Below are 15,622 nucleotides of genomic sequence, written 5' to 3'. Positions count from 1 at the left end.
AATACAGTAACTTTTCTTTCTCATGAGGAAACTTTAGTTTCTTGTGGGGTAGTTAATAGTCACGTTTATCCCACTTGTCTTTGTAATCACCTATTGATCATATTTTACTTTTAGGTGCCTTCTAAATAACACTTTTTATGTTTTCTTCCTTGCCTCTGATAGATCACACAAGATGCCTTAATTTTTCGTAATTTCTCTCTATTTCCTGAGATAGAGAAAACTCAGCTGCTTCCATTATCTAAATAAAATATTTATGTCATCAATATGTACACAGAGAACTTCAGAGGCCTCCATAAAGAACTAAACCCGTAAATAAGTCACTTGAAAGTGAGTCAAAATAAGATGATGCATGATTGACCTGGCTGCAATTGAGAATTCTTGAGAATGCTAATTTATGACCTTTCCATAACAGTACTGGAATGTTTCCTGATCTTAAATATACATCTATGATATTTGCTATATACCAATGTTTCCATCCATTCCTCCTCACATTTTACATGTGGGAAGTGAAGATACACAGATTTGTGCAGGGGTGATTTGCTCAAGATCACCAAGCATAATTATGGGAAAGCCAAGAAAACTCCTAAACTGAAATCTGATTGCTAACAATTGAGCTGTTCCTCATCTCTTGAAATGAGTGATGCCTAAAACAGTGGATTGCCACTAGAAAAACTTCACAAATTATTGTTTCTTATTTTCCTTTTTAAGATAATAAATACCATGAATCTTTTATGTGGATCAATTTTACAAACTGATTGTAAACACTGTGGTAGAAAGAGCTGCAAATAATTTTCACGACTTGTAATTAAACCTTGCTTAATACCATAAATGTGCATTTTATTTAATATTGTTACACATGCAGAAAGAGGAAAGAATGATTCATGTGGTCTTGTGGTCCCCTCTTAGTTGATATGGAAACAATGGGTAATACTGTGTTTGGAATAGAATAGACTGGAATATTCAGCTTGAAGAGACCCACGATGACCATCCAGTCCAACTGCCTGACCACTTCAGAGCTGACCAAAAGTTAAAGCATGTTGTTAAGGGGATTGTCTAAATGTCTCTTACACACTGACAGTCTTGGGGCATTGACCACTCTCTAGGAAGCCTGTTCCAATGCTTGACCACACTCTCAATAAAGAAATGCTTCCTAAAGTCCAGTCTAAACCTCCCTTGACACAACTTTGAACCATTCCTACGCATGCTGTCCCTGGACACTGGGGAGAAGACTTTAACACTTCCCTCTCCACTTCTCCTCCTCAGAAAGCTGCAGAGAGCAGTGAGGTTGCCCCTCAGCCTCTTTTTCTCCAAACTAGACAAACCTAAAGTCCCTAGCCACTCCTCCAAGGACATTCCTCCCAGCCCTTTCACCTGCTTTGTTGTCCTTCTCTCTATTCATTCAAGGACCTTCACATCCTTCTTAAAGTCTGGGGTGCAGAACTGCACACAGTGCTCAAGGTGAGGCCACACAAACACTGATTAGAGGCAGAACACTGGTTTTGACTGGCTGATTACACTGTTTCAGGCATGTCAGGATCGGGTTTGCCCTCTGGACTTCCAGAGCACTCTGCTGACTCACACTGACCCTGCTGCAGACCATCATCCCCAGATGCCTTCCTGCAAGGCTCCTCTCCAGACATTCTTCTCCCAGTTTATTACTGTGCCAAATATTACTCCACCCTAGGAGCAAAATATGCATTTGTTCTTGCTAAATTTCATCCCAATAATCATTGTCTACTGCTCTAATCTATCTAAATCCCTCTGCAAGGCATCCTATGACTCAAGAGAGTCAATAGCAGCTCCCATCTCGGTATCATTAGTAAAACTGCTAATGGTGCATTCAGCTTCTGCATCCAGATAGATCATAAATATATTGATATATTATTGGAAAATATATTGAACTGACCCTAAAATGGAACCCTGAGGAACCTACTGATGGTCAGTTCCCAGAAAGATGTAGCCCCATTCACTGTAGCCCTTTGAGATCTGGCCTTCAGCCTGTTCTTCATCCAGCACACCGTAAACACACTCATTCCACAGCTGGACAATTTGTCCAGAAGGATACTGTGAGGCGCAGTATCAACAGCCTCAGTGAACCCCAGAAAAACTACATCTACCAACTTCCCTTCACACACAGGCAGATGACTTTATCATTGAAATAGATCAAATTAGTTATGTAAGACTTTCCCTTTATGAACCCATGTTGTCCGTGCCATGTTGATTTCCTCCTTCTCGAATAAAGTGCTGCTTTTCTGAGGGATGTCACAATCTCCCTCTAGAGTACTTTAAAACACTTTTTGAGATACACACCAAACTAATGTGAACTTATTCCACTGTTCACTTCATTAACAGCATAGAATGCCTATGAAATGCATATGACCAGTCCAGATCTATGTCTCCAGCAGGGTGGGAGCTAACAGAGTTTCATTAAGAACTGGTGACATTTTCCTGTTGAAGTCTCTATCCTTGTATTCCCAATCCTCCTATCTCCATGACTTTTGCAATTGAAACGTTATCTCAGAATAACCTGAGTCAATTTTCCTGACTTTAAAGGGAAAGAAACTTTACATACTGCTTTTAAAATATGCCAGTAAGCAATTATTTCTCAGAAACCATGAAGATTCTTAGTTGCCTTTTACCATTCCAGACCTTTTATCACATGACTTCAGGAAAAAGATGGGCAATTTTGGTCAATTTCAATCAAAAAGGTCTAATTATAATTTTGCACAGTCTAAATCAAAATGACATAAAATCCAGCACTAACTTCAAAGGATATTCTAAATATATTCAACAAATATAACTTTGTAAGACTGCAAATGTGATTCAATTGCCTCCTTTAATCATGAATAGAATGATTTTCAGGCAATGCCATTTCAGGAATCTATTGATCATAATTAGAAAAGGGCCATGAATGACTGCTTATGCTAAGATTGGATAAAATAATTCTTAAGGCCATTAACATTTGAAAGGAAGAAAATGCAGATAAGAAAAGGACAAACAAAACCCTGCTATTTACCATTTAAGCTTTGGGGTTTATCTTTGTAAGAGAGTTTGAAGTGAAATTCTAGCACACCATCAATCAGTGAACACATCAGAAGATAAAAGCGGATTTGCTAATCATTTTAACTCAACAAAATGCTGTGGTACACATACAATAGACTCTATTTCTGTTAACAAATGAATGCTTTTCTTGCAGTCAGATAATCAATAAAAATACAAATGGATTTAACAGCCAACGTTTTACATAGCTTCTCATTAGACATTGCGCAACTTTATTGGCATCCACAAATAGAATTTAAGAAGCACAGTTTTGGGAGTTGTGAAATGGCAGAATATTTCTGGAGACTCTTAGTTGTTCGTTATGTCCTATGGGCATTGACTAGAGCTCAAAGAAATCATGGATCTCTCTTAAAAAAAACCCAACCCTGCGTGGAGTAAGTACTGACATGGTAATTTTCTCAGAAAATACTTCAGAGTAAGGAAAAATATTAATCTTTTAGGTGTTTGCTCTTAGAAGTAAAAAAAGAGACTATTTTTATGTACTTCAATGTGTCTTTGACATGTATTTTGAAAAATCCTTCTTTATAAGCCTCAAAGAAATTAATCCAAATTTGTTTTACATAAGAATACAAATTTATATAATTAATCTCATATTTTCTTCTTTCTTTACTGTGTACTAATTCTGCACCATTATTCATATTATACATTGCCAAATGTCTTGTTAAAAATCATATTGAGGAATAGGAAGTTTAAATGCTTTTACTACATCTAATGGAACAATAACTTGTTTTCCAACTTAAATGCCCTATGAAAGCTTGCAGGTAATTACGTAAAAATAATCATCAATCATATTCTCTTTCTCCAGTGTTGTGGGTTAGCCATGGCTGGCTGCCAGGTGCCCACCAAGACGCTCCTCCACAGGAGAGAGGCAGAAAATACGATTAAAGAACTTGACAATCAAGCTAAGAACATGGTGATTTTTTACCAGTTATTTTCATGGGAAAAACAGATTTGACTTGGGGAAGTTCAGCTTATTGCTAATTAATAACAGTGTAAGGTAGTGAGCGATAAAGAACTAAACTAAAACCACTTTCCCCCCAGCTTCTTCCCAGGTTAAGCTTTGGTCTTTCACCCCTGACTTCTCTACCTCTTTCCCTCCAGCGGCACAGAAGGATGGAGAATGGGGTTTGCATCAGCCCATAAATATATCAGCCCCCAATATAAGGGATTTTATTCCAATAGTAAAACACTTCCTTCTGGAGTAATTGGAACAATGGAAAGAGCATAACTTAGAGTCAATTTACCCCTTTGTCTTATTTAAACAGATTCCACCTGCCATTATTCTGTTGTTGTGATCTCTTATAAAACAGTGTACCAATTTGTTTTGGGCTACATGAATTATTCAATACAACCCTGGCTATGCAGCAGTATAGTGAACTATTCCAAAGAGGTCAAATTTGATATACTTCTCTGTGATAATGATCTCCTTCCAATACTGTCATTCATTACACTAATTAGCAATGAAAAAACAAGAGTACAAGAATGACACATTTTGATTAATAACCATGGGAAATTTTACCTAGTTTATTGTTAGCAAAGAAAAATTGTTTTCAGAAAAACATCCTGCGCATTTCTGTTCTGCTAATAAAAATACAGCCACTTGTATAGCTTATGAGTTCATAGAATCATAGACTGGCTTGGATTGGAAGGGACCTTAAAAATCATCCTGTTCCAACCCCCCCCTGACATTGGCAGCCACGCCTTCCATTAGACCAGGGTGCTCAGTGCACCATCCAATCTGGCTTTGAACACTTCCAGAGATGGGGCATTGTTGCAGTGTGCTATAGGATTTTTTGTATATTAATGCTGTTTCAGAGATTTCTCTCTGGCTGAAGTCTGTATGGTTTTCCCCTCCTTAACCTCTCCCCTCTGGCTTTCCCTGGTTGGCTCATATGAGTTAACCATGCCCCTCGTCCCTTTCCTGATAACTCCCTGCAAAAGCCTGACCCAGGGTTCTCCATTTGGGCTTTCCAGGACCCCACACCTTCCCCTGCCTCTCTGCCCCTCTCCACCATCCCCGAACCCTCCCTTTTAGACCTTAATAAATCCCCAGGAAACCTCAAATAGTGATCCTGCACTTCTTCAACTGCTATGCCTCTGCAGAGAATCGCGTCCCCAGCGGCCCCACAGCCCACCACAGCCATGTGCGTTCCAGGCGTGTTTTGGCTCTGGGCTGCTTCACCCACATTGCAGCATGGGGTGGTCGCCCCTGAACTATGAGACAGCGCTGCTGCAGGGCATCCAAAACTTCTCTGGTCAACCTGTTCTAGTGCCTTGCTACCCTCACAGCAAGGAATTTCCTTTTAATATCCAATCTAAACCTAATCTCTTTCAGTGTTAAGCCAATTACGCCTCTTCTATCAGTACATGCTTTTGCAAACAGTCCCTCTCCAGATTTCTTGTAGGCCTCACTCAAGTCCTGAAAGGCCACAGTAAGGTCATACCAGCGTGTCCTCTTCTCCAGACTAAACAATCCCAGTTCTATCCATCTTTGGGACTCTCGAGTTACCATGTATATGTTGATGGAAGTGTTACATCATGGAATCACAGAATCTGTGCAAAGAAGCAGCTGCTCATACACATATCACGGGTCAAAGATCACCACAAGTTATGGGATAGATGGCATCTCCGACCACCAATGACCACTGAATCTCCTGCAAATCTTCCTCAGTGCATACCTGGAACTTGGACTGTAAATATTATAAAGGTGGTACCATTGTCCAGGTCTAGGGGGAGGTTGACATAGCTGGGGTAGAATGTGTCACTGAAAATGAACACAAAGAATGTGGAAATTATGGGCCATAAGGAAAGCCAGCTCATCAGCTGTACTGAAGTCAGCTTTGACTGGGCAAAATGTAATTTTGGCAAGGGGAAATTGCGACCACTGTCTCACAGCCCAGTGACCCAAAAAAACACTGACTCAAAAGAAGAGAAAGACTGAGCATGCAGAGTAATTAGCATTAGAGAATTGAGTAACCAATGAACATTAATTCCTTTGTTTGCTAAAATGTATAAAGAGTGAAAAGTTTTGAACGACCTCAGGACCCTCACCACCAAGAAGCTCAGGGTGAAGGAAGACCAGCAGGAAGTCACTGAATCCATGAGTGGTGACTGTCTTCTGCTTCATCTCCCTCTCTCTCTCTCTCTCTCTCTCTCTCTCTCTCCTCTCTTTTCTATTTCTTTCTGTCTCTCTACATCACATTTACTGTTAAATAAAATCCAAATTACTGATTTACCCCTTAATTCAGGCAGAGGTATCTCAGTAGTCTGATCTTATCTGTGTTTTTAACAGACATGCTTTTTTTGCATATTCTGTGTTAAAATTAAAAAAAAAATGTTCAAATATATGAGAAAATGGGGGGTTTGGGGAATATAACCAGGAGTTCAATGAGAACAAGGTTTAGACATATAACTTGGCAAATTCAAGTTAGCTTGGAGCTAAAAATCACCATGATCTTTGATGATAATGGAGTAAACATTCAATTTTTATTAATTCAACTCATTAAAATTCTCACAGCTTGCATCAATCTGCATTCCAGCCTATGTGGGAGTTAAAATAGAAAATATTATCTGTATGTTCGATGAGAGTCTTTTAATGCATTCAGGGAAAGAAGGAAGCTTATAAGCTGTATGGCTATTGGAAGTTTTGCATCTTTCATTAAGAAATATAAACAGAAACTATAAATGTGACTGCTCTGTAATTTTTAATCTATGATAATACTGCCCATAGAATGGAAAATATGTTCTTAAAGAGACTTCACTTTCAGAGTCCTTTTTAATTGAAGATCACTGTAGGCTTTTCAGGGGAAAAAATAAAAAGATTTGCGGGTGAAACACCAGTGCAAAAGTAATAATAAAAATACATTTTACTTATAAATTTTCTTTCCATTCTTTCATTTGTTCACTTTTTTTATATAAATGGAAGCACAAACCTCCCATTTCAATTCTGCCAACTCTCTCAGCAAGATGTAGTTTAATCCTTCAAAACTTAGCATTGTAGTTTACCTTTGTGTCCACACAGGGCATAGAAAAGTTAGATTCAGTTTTCCATGTGTTCTTTTCTTAGAAACTTGAAAACTTTCTGTGTCTGTATTGTGTTACTAGGTATTTCTTTACAAACTGATCTGAGTCATGCAGAAACAACTTCCTTTGTGTTTAAAGTCAGCAATTCAGGATGGTAGAGAGAGAAAAAAAATCAACTCCTGGCTAAGTCAGTTACATTTTCTTATATCTCTACAAGAAGTGGTTTCTAAACATGAGCATTGGGCAAGGGTCACATGAAAAGGGCTGACTAAAGACTACTATCACTACTTTGTGAAAAAAAGCTTTTACTTCCCTCTTGAAGCTGAACCTAAAGGGAAAAAAAATTGCTTCATTTTGCTTTAGAACTAATGCACAGTATAACTCAAAGTCCTCCTTAATTGCCATTTCTTCAGGCTTGACTTCCCGTAATAAAACATTTCACCCATAGGAAAAGATATATTTGGCTGCTGAAGATTTAACCATTTTCCTTAGATGGTGCCCTGTGGGAGAGCCAAGGCACGGAAAGACTTATTTTTCACTCCTAACTAATTTTCAGACAGTAAAAGGGAGATGCAAGAGCTCAAAAAATTGTCTTTTCTTCTTAATTATTTTCACTTTTACAACACAATTTAGGAAGCATTGTTGAATTGGTATATTTGTTTGATTTGGGCAAAAGCATATTGACCCTATAATATTTTCAAATGACAGATTCTTCTCAAGGTTAGTTTCCAATTAAACTCTTGATGCAGGAACCATCTCAGCTTGTAGTTTAAGCATATCAAACTAATACAGTGTATTGATTTGGTGGATGTACAATGTATGTACACCATGATCATACATTAGGAAAGCTTTTATGCATTTAGCAAAATCAAACCAGAAAAACTGGAGAATTTTAATACAAAAATATTCTGCTAATTGCACTTCTTATTCAAGCTAGAAAATGTATAATACAAAAGTTATGTGACCAGGAGAAACTGATATGACAGATATTTCTTTGCCAAAAAGGAATATAATAGGGTGTAGCTCACTCTTGGTATTTTCTTAAGCTAGAATTTCCATATTCTCTTTCCTAAACTTTGAGATTCAGGACTACTATTTTCTCAAACTTTTCATTGAAAATTATTTTGCAATATATTTATACTGACTTTTAAAAGCAAGTGTTGTTGCATGGAAGTAGAAAAGATCGTAAGAAAGTAATATAGGAATGCAAACTTCTTCCTATGCACATCAAGCCACCTGACTGAAGGCAAGACACTAAAATGGAAGACAAGTACAAAAGATGGAAAAATCTGGTATCTCATGTGTCAAAGGACTGTAGCAGTTCAGCCCAGAATAATTTCTTTTTCTTTTTTTTTTTTTTTGTAGTAAGGAAGAAAGAATTAAAGGCTTGCTAGAGCTACAAATATATTTGGAATGTGCATCATCTCCAGCAACCAGCATGTCCCATGCAATCCCAGACTGAATGCATTTAGCATAATTAAGGCGCTGATATCAAATAGCTTGATGAACCACATGAGGATAGTTGGATGCATCTGAACCTAAATGTAATGAAAGATCCACATTATCACCTTCACAAAACTCCTGTCAGCCTCTGTTCTTACTCATGGAAAGATTCCATCAATCCAAAATGTGGAATAAAACATTTAGAACAGCAATGTAAGAAGCATACAACCTAAAATACAATATTTTCTTTACCACATACTTATCTTTAGGCTTGACATCAGTTAACAAAATGGTATTAAACCACTGTAGATTGAGTTACAAAGTTCTACAGCACAATTTAAAAATATATTAAAATATAGAGAAAGCTGCCAGAAGGTTTCAGACGTACTTTGCTGCTAGTAGGGGAAGCAATAATAAGAGGCACTAGAGGACACATAATAAAGCTACATAGAATTCTGGTTATTCAGAAAAATAGAATTCGGATTTGAACAGCTGCAGTCAAGGGCTACTAAGATGGGTATAGATTAGAATGTGGGTATATTTGACTAGAAGAACTGTCTCCTTTTATTTTATTATGCAAAGCTGAGGAGGACTCAGAAATAGGTTTGATGTGAGAGAAAGCAACCATGTAGGCCATGCAGCCATAACAGCATCACACCATAAGAACATCAATTGACTATGAAAGATTTGTCTTCACAACTAGAACAAAGTGTTTGCCCTTTCTTGTGAGGTCATGCTATGTTGCAAGGTGAGTGATGCAATCATTTCATTAAATTTAAAAATACTTTCCAATCAAAATTTAAGTATTATGTATTACATAGTGTTAGGATAGGGATGAAAATTTGGACTGCAAGACCTTCTGGAGTCTAATGCATGAGCTGAGTCTGATGTATTAGGAAAGATAGAAAGTGATTGAATGACTGCAGTAATCCATCAACCTGACTGCATGCTGTAACACTGTGATCCTGCTGCTATAATGCAATGCAGGCATTGATCACACTGTTCCAAGATTCCTGTTCTCCAAGATGTTTAAGAAATATTGTATCTAAACTTGTAGAAATAATGATAATAGTAAATTATATCCAAGCGGGGGAAAGTGTGGTACTTTAGTCCTATTAACTACAAGGATCCTGCATCCATTGTCTCTGAAATTCTGCACCCTTGGGATATTAGGAGTAAATTGTTTACCTGAGTTTGTAGAGAGAATGGAAAAGGTTTCCTGACATGTTTGAAATGCCCCTGAATCTCAGATGAGGATTAATCACCAGATGCAGCAAACAGCTGGCTCTGCCACTGCCAGCTCAGCCTGCAGCTGAGCAAGTGGAGCAGTGCTGGCAATGGTGTGCTGCACCACCCCTGCTCCCTGGCTGTGGAGGGAGCTCTGAAGAAATCCTTCCATTCCATGGCAACAGAAGAGGCTTGTTGCCTTTTACAATGGGAGAAGGGACTTCCTGAGGCTGAAGAGGCCTTTCTCAGCTGTTAGAGAGGAGAAGGTCAATGGACTTTTCTTTAACCTAGTAAGTTGTATAATAACCTAACATGTTGTTATATTATGTTATGTTATGTTATGTTATGTTATGTTATGTTATGTTATGTTATGTTTTATGTTATGTTATGGTGTTTTTAGGCTTTGAAATAACCCAGGGTTTCAGATTTAACTAAATCCAGAACACAGTCACTCCGTTGACAAATGTTGTCATAATACCTAAATATTTAATATTCAAATATATTTTTAAGTGACTAGAAACCCCAAAGATCTGAATTCTGCCCCTCCAACAACAGTACAGGGCTGATGACAGGAAAGACTTCCATTAATAATTTTGTCTTCTATGTCTTCATTCCAGACATGTAAAGTACCATCAACCCTATCTTACCCAACAACAAATTGACATTTTACTTCTTAGACAACAGCAGGAGAATTGATCTCTGTGTGGGAACAACCGCTGAAACATTTGGTGCTCCCTGGGAGTTGTTCAGCATATGCTCATCCATTGAAACATTCTGCATGTTTCCTACATAATCTGGCTGGACCTCAGCCATCCACAAAGTAGATGACAGCCATAAGTACAAGGCCATGAGCTATATTCTCTGTTTGGCCTCTTCTCAGCACACCTTCTGTTCCTTCCACTCCCCAGAAAAGAACTTGTTTTCTAAACTTTCAGGCTTTAATTAAATGGAATTTCCTCTTTTTTGCCAAGTCTGGTAATTGTTCATATCATCCTTACTTTAAATGAAGATAAAAACATTGTGCTCTTTGGCAGAGTGCTCCTTAATAGTTGGCAAACAGGAATTTATCACAATGGAATAAAAATAAGTATAGCATAACTTTTTGAAGCACCATTAATACAAATATATATTCATCCTTTTTGACAGAAGTGCCACTGTTCTAGTTAAAATCTAAATTAATTTTCAGATTTTTATTGCTTCAACCATTATCCTTTTCATCCAGGACTCTAAAATAATGCATTCACTTTACATGTTAGGGAAGTGCACCCTTATCATATATCTTTTCCAAGCTCCACAGATGTATAAAAATACTCAGAAAAAGCAATATTTTCCCAAATTATCTATACGTGATAGCATTATTATAACTATGGTCACGTTTTATTTTCATTTTATGGGTCTGTAACATGTAGCTACTAATACTTGTATTAAAAATGGAAGGAAATGGCATTGAGGCTCAAACTTACTATGCTGGCTGCAAAAGATCCATGACACCATAGATGGTTTTATTTTCACTAATCAATTAGAAACTTGAAAGAAAGTCTTGATTAACATTTGAGGAGCCAACAGACCTCTTCTCTGTAAGGAGGAGATCATTGGTCCCTGGGGCTAAGTGCATAGGATGTCAAAACCTTTTCACGGGCTCTGAGATCAAAACTATATAGCCTAGCTCACATTCACATACCTGTGCTCTCTTCTCCCCCAAGGAAGGGGGCAGCATCAAAACTGCCAGTTTGGCATGGTACTTCCCATGTGCCCTCTGTGCCAACCTCTGTTTGGGCTCAATGCCTCCTGACAGCAGCCAGAGCTGTAAAGCACCATGCCAGCGACTGAGGAAGCAGCCCTAACAGACTGCAGCTGTGGTACAATTACAGAGCAGAATTAGAACTGTGGGGCCAACTCAAACCTGGCCCTGTTTTATTGGTTTGTAAAGACAGCACCTGTGAAACCTGTGAGACAGTAAAAGAAATGTGCTTAACATTTGCACAGTATTAATAACATATAACCTGATGGAAAGATTATTATGTTCTTTGAAATTATTTTTTTTGTGTTCTTGTTTCTATGAGAACTATGAATTTTAAAATCCTACGCCTTTTTTGATGCATTCTGAGCAGTGTGCTTATATTAGCTATTGGGGGTCCATTTTAAGGAAGCCTCATCATTCCAGATACTTAAATTCATGGATAAGTCTCACAGATGTACAAGTGAAGTACAGTCTCCACATACCTGGGTGACATAGGTTACTATTTCCTGCAACAGGATTCTCATGTATCACCAGCCCTGCTCTGATTTCCAGCTGTAAGCTCCCATTTCTGTCTACTTAGCAACCTGGGGTTTTTATGTCCTTCTTACAGATTGACACAACAGGAGTAAGTTCTCCCCCAGAAAGATGTAAATAGCAGTCTCAACTCATTATTAAAAGCAATTTTAACCTTTGAAACCAGAGGAAATTTGGAGAATAGAAAGGGACTTAGAGAAGCAGAAAGTATACATTACCATAAATAACATTTAGTAGGGGTATAATAAAGTGAGTGGGAATAGATCTCAAGCCCAAATCAATACTTGCAAACTAGCCACATAATAGATTTTTTACACTGCACTGTGCAGTTAAAACTTTGAATTGACTTTAAGTTCATAAAGTTATTCTTTGTGGAAATTATCACTTTTTAGTCGGATTTTACTTCTATTAATATGTTTACAGTAAGTGCAAATGATCACTGAAGAAACCTGCCCACTTTTTAATGTTTTCATTCACAGCAAATAGAGTTGCCAAGCCTATGTCTTGTAAAACTTAACAACTTGGATCCAGCTGGTATATCAAAGCAAGCTATGGCCTATCAGGATTTGGAACACGACCAAGAAAACACAAAGAATTGCAGCATAAGAGAAACATTGCTTACTCTAAAAAAGATATGGGTGTTTAAATTTTTTTATTCCCTAACAGCAATCCAGATGGAAACTTCAAGTGCCAGTCAAAACCTGAGTCCTGAAACACCCTGTGTGACTTACTTAAAGTTCAACAAAAGAAAAGGGAAGTATTTTTGTTCTAGATACATGACCACTGCAAAATCATAGTAGAGACTTTTTCTCTTAGAGTTTTCTTTGGACTCAGTTTAGCTTTTAGTATGGCATTACAATACCTGAAAATCTCTATATGTAGTTAGTCATAACATTTTTCTAAAAACATTATTTTTTTGTGTCAGTGCTTAGAATGTGTTCTAAAATCTTCTTATATTTGTACTCTTTTTTATTATAGGACCACTTTTTTGACATTAAAAGAATACAGTTTTCAATACTTTAATGTATGCAGAGCTGATTATGTATGATGAACAAACTCAGAAAATCTTTTTAGTCTTAGTGCCAGAAAATAGTGATAATCAGATATTCCTGTTGTCTTTCACATAAAACATTGCAGAATTATGATCTCCTATGAAAGTCTGGTACCATCAAGGTCCAGTTTGAGCTTCAGTCAAGTTTTATTTTTGACAGCTAGCGCTAAAGGGATCAAATTGACAGTAGAAATACTAAGAGAACTTTATTTTCTCCTGTTATTCCTCAATGTATAACCTGGGAAAAAAATACCCTCAGATGGAATTGTTGTTCTTTTGAGAATTATTCCTTATAAATTATGAAATCTTCTGATTTGTTATATTCTGTCTCTCTCTCCATTTAGGAAATTTTTAGCTGTTTATTTTATTGAATTATCCATACAATTATATGAAAACCCTGAATATTTGGCTTTAGTTTCTCTTAGTAATAATGAATTCCTTGTAGTACTCTAAGAAAACAATATTCTATTACATACAGGATAATTTGGTCTCTTAAATATCATGGCAGATGTCTTTAAAATGATGTGTAAAGCACTCTATGAAAATAGGGAGCTTTGTAAATATACCAATGCTATTTTTTTTAGTACCCTCTAGGTGTTTCTTTTCCTTAATTATATCTATTGGAAATCCAAAAAACTTCACTTTATATAACCTAAAATTATTGTGTTTATTTTAAAAGTAAATGCATTTATTTATTTTGTATTACATGGTGAAGATGTGTTTATTACTCAGAACAGTCCACTTTTGAAATCCAGATGATCAATCATAAGAATGAAAAATTGTGCAGAGCACATATACTTTAAAAGTTGAAAATATATGCATTTTAAATATTTGGGCAGTTTTCATGTATAAAAATTACCTACCTCTAAGTTTCTAGGCATGGCATGATGCACACCATGAGAAGCCTGAACACGGTTTTCATAGAATCATAGAAGCACAAAAGGGCTCAGGTTGGGAGGGAGCTTCAAGATGATCTTGTTCCAACAAGATCTGCCATGGGCAGGGACACCTTCAACTAGACCATGTTCCTCAAAGCCCCATTCCACCTGGCCTTGAGCACTTCCAGTACTGGAGCATCCACACCTTCTCTAGACAGCCTGTTCCAGTGTCTCACTGGCTCACAGTAAAGAATGTCTTCCAAAGAGGCAATCCAAACGTGCTCTCTGTCATTTGAAGCCATTCCCATCATTCAGAGCCATTAGTGCTCTGCAGATTTGGACAGCCTGTGGGGTGTTTATTGCAGTCACAGGGTGAGGATGCAGACACAACAAACTGCACAGCAGCTCACAGTTGCATACTTTCTCAGTGGCTGTTAGTCAAGATGAAACATCCCTCTAAATATCAGGCCAGGGGCAAATTGCACAGGGTTTTGTGGACAATGGGATGGCACCACGTGCAGCAAGAGGCCTGCCCTAGCCCTCAGATCTGTTTTCAGTTTTCTCCCAGTCAGGGTCAGAGCAACACCCCAGGGCTGTCTGAGCATCCCTCTGGCCCAGCCTCTGCTGGTAGCATGCTGAAGCACTATAGAAGTGCCAGTAATCCTACACTCTTGTCTGTTTTATTTAATGATAAGACTGTAAATCAGGGAGAACGACAGTATTACATCCTTTTCACCTTCTATTAGAGTTCAGTGTTCCCCTGATAGGAAATAAGTCTCTCCAGAGAGAAAGAGCTGATCCTAGATTGATTTCTGAAATACTCTCAAGCTTCTAGGATTTAAGAGGAGATGGAAAATTGATTTGTATTTCACATGCTACATTCATTTGTGGAACATGTCTTCAGCTGCAGTAATATAGTATTTCTCCATTACAGTAATCTGTATGAAGCCTGATTTACATTAGGGTTTTGTAATACAATTCTCTTTTAACTCCCAAGACCTTAGGAGACAATATCGATATTCCTCACTTGCTTTTGTCGTGAACATGCAAAATGCTTGAAAACTGTTTCTTGAGTCAGAACTTAATGCTTCCCTCTCTGCCCTGTAAATGACCTCTTTTCTGAATACCCCAATGAAGAGGGATAGCATTTTCAACGCAGGAAGCAGGAGACATTCCTCTGTTCCACTGTCTCTGCTACATGAATTAAATACAATTAAACTGCTGGCAAGGTTTAACTGTTAAAATGACAACTCCTGAGAGAAACAGTATCATGAGGGTTTCTTTTCGAAAATCAGGTGAAGTCTGTATATTCACGAAGAACCTCATAGACTGCATAAAGCAAGTATTCATAATATTTGTCTGTTGATTTGATTCCCCCTGGTAAGCATCAGTTTATTGTTTCTTAAGTAGAAATTGTACTGATTATGAAGACTGCTTCAGTCCCTTGAAACTATTAAAATTATCAAATAAATTTCAATTATAAACCTGACCTTTCTTAAAGGTGTAATGCCAGATCTGTTCCATGACATTTATTTTATTAAGTCATAGTCTTGTTTATTTCTGTCATGAGTATATGAAAATATAAAACAAGTTTTGGTTAGGCCAAGTTGAACAGTCTGAATTCCAAAGTTCTAAAACTCATTGAACAACAGGAGGCTAGGAGAT

Source organism: Lichenostomus cassidix, chromosome 2, assembly GCF_008360975.1.
Source record: "Lichenostomus cassidix isolate B80296 chromosome 2, HeHo_3.0, whole genome shotgun sequence".
NCBI classification, from domain to species: Eukaryota; Metazoa; Chordata; class Aves; order Passeriformes; family Meliphagidae; genus Lichenostomus; species Lichenostomus cassidix.
Note: the sequence above shows the minus strand (reverse complement) of the source record.